Here is a 2,397-nt window from a genome sequence, read left to right as displayed (position 1 = left end):
CATTTTGGCTAATTTTACCGAATGAAACATACTGAATAGAAATAGTACAGTTTAGGCCAAATGCTTCTGACTCTCCACAGGTTATTAACTACATTGAAGCTTTCTTTAGCATTAAGGCTAATTTTTAGCATCGGAACGCTGGGTCCAAACCGACGGGCACACTTTGGCAGGCCCCTCAAAATTTCTGCAGGAATTTTCTAGTTACTATTATTGCTACAGCTCTTTCTGTTTTCTGTCAAACTCCTCTGGAGTACAGTCATGTCACACTTTCTCCTATTCTTTCAATGTATTTTTCTCTTGTGCTCTGTTTTTATCCCTTTCTATGCATCCTGCTTGTCTACTTTTCTGTATGCCTTCTACTTCTACTGGTTTTACTATCTTTTAAGGTCTTCTGCAATCTTTAATCAATTCATATATCAAACTGTTCTGCCTCTTCTGCTACTTTATGCTTTTTGTTTTCCTGTTTCACGTCTTCAAATATTTCTGGCTTTGTAATAATTTCTGCTTCTGCTATTTTATGCTTTTTCCTATGTTGCTATGTTTCACTGTTCAAGTGTTTCAACTATTTCTGGTTTTGTACTGATTTCCACTTCTGCTAATTTATGCTGTTTGGTACTGTTAAGGAAGAATTTCTAAAATAGTTAACTTTGGTAAAAGTTTGGCTCTCTCTCTCTCCCTTAGATCCCAGGTCCTCTCGGCAGGCCACGTGTAGCCACAAGGAAAACAAGAATGCGTGATGACATCACAGAATTACAGAATTTAATCCAATATAAGACTATGCATAAACTTAAAAGTAAGACAATGCACAAACTTACACCAGAAACTGCAGAACAACAGAAACATACATTCATTACCTGAGACAAAAAGATAGAAAAGAAAAAGGCAAAGACAAAGAAAAGGCAAAGAAAAGGCAAAGACGTCTTTGGAGAAGTTGCAAGCGCAAAATCTGATTTGTTACTTCTGTGTAGAAAGTTTTATCCTCTTGTATTTAATTTATTCAAATAAGGCGTATCTTTGCTCATCCAACCAGGAGCTATCTCTGACTCTCTTTCTGAAGCCTAAAACCCCTGCCGTGTTTACAGCCTCTCACAGATGAGTGTGAAAAGCTACAACTTCCACTGTATTGTTCTCCCACAGACAAAAGGCAGTTCAAACGATCCTAGCAAACCATCTGCTGGAACTACAAGTAAAATAAAGGTCAATAGGCCAGAATAAGTTACTGATTTAAAACCACAATTAGGCCATTTAAATCAAGACAAGTTAAGTTTTAAAACTAGCTTATTTTAAATTTATTTTCTCAACAGTACGTTTCACTGTTCAACTGTTTCAACTATTTCTATTTCTTCTCCTTTTTTCTACTTCTTATGCTTGTCTCTACTTTGTCTTGCAATTCTGCAGCAGTCATTCTGCAAATATGCATTCTCATGGCTGTTTTGCTAGGAACAGCTATTTTTCTAGTTATTATAGTTTATTCATTTTTCTTCCGTCACCATTAATGCGGCCCGTACCGCTGTGTGCACCCCCACAAAAGTGGTATCAAAACATTCAGCTTGATCCCGAGAAGGGAGCTATTGCTTTTAGTGGGATTCTGAGTTAAAATGACGACAAAAATCGAGGCTGAGTGTCTCACAGAATCAGTAATCTTTCTCTCTGAAATACACACACAGCACAGTGGATTTCTGACTCCAAAAACTCTTTTTAACTCCCTATCATAGGCACAAATATCGGCCTATTGGTCTAAAAGTCGGTCATGACATGGATACACATGCCTGCTCCCGTAAAAAAAATTTAAAATTTTGCTAGAGCTTATGGTTTTGTGTCAGGGTCCTTCAGACCGACGCTGGGTGTCTCACAAGTATAGAAACTCTGTCTCCAGCATACTGTCTGACAGAGAGAACCAGCCCAGGTGTAGATAATTAATTACCATAGCAACGGGTCCAGAGAGAGGCAGTGAGCAGTCTCACAGCAGAGACGGGTCTCACAATGCATTGTGGGAAAGATACATATTTCCTGTAACTATTCATATTTTGCTTACATAAAATTATTATTTCTTGGAACATTTGAGTGTGAATTAAAATCCTTAGTATGAAGGTTGAAATTTCTAGAAATAAACAATTACCCACTTTTTTTTATTTCCGACTGTGGGTGAGAACCACGTGTGAAGCTTATAATCGTCAGTGGGACTTTACTGTGCTTGACGTTCAACCATTGTGTTGTAACAGTGAACCTGGTCAGCCATTGCACTTTGGTGATGAACCATGTCAAGCATGTCAGTAGTGAGGGCAAGTCCAATTATATGAACTGTAGTTAGAACGTTGGGTCCAAAGTGACAGGCACCCTTCTGCAGGCCCCATTTAAATTTCTTCAGGAATTTTCTAGTTTAGTATTACAATGCTT

At 38.0% G+C, this 2,397-nt stretch overlaps 1 long non-coding RNA gene across 1 annotated transcript in view; it reads right to left on the bottom strand.

The window, feature by feature from the left end:
- Positions 1 to 1,310: 1,310 nt before the first annotated feature.
- The window catches only part of LOC107835093 (uncharacterized), a 20,733-nt gene continuing 19,646 nt past the window's right edge, over positions 1,311 to 2,397 (bottom strand). The window contains exon 3 of the long non-coding RNA XR_001660928.1: positions 1,311 to 1,480. This is a non-coding gene — a long non-coding RNA (uncharacterized LOC107835093). The remainder of the gene's footprint in view (positions 1,481 to 2,397) is intronic.

The sequence above is a fragment of the Poecilia formosa genome, unplaced genomic scaffold, assembly GCF_000485575.1.
Source record: "Poecilia formosa unplaced genomic scaffold, Poecilia_formosa-5.1.2 Scaffold1009, whole genome shotgun sequence".
In the NCBI taxonomy this organism is placed as follows: Eukaryota; Metazoa; Chordata; class Actinopteri; order Cyprinodontiformes; family Poeciliidae; genus Poecilia; species Poecilia formosa.
The sequence above is the reverse complement of the archived record's forward strand: the minus strand, read 5'-3'. Positions and strand labels throughout refer to the sequence as shown.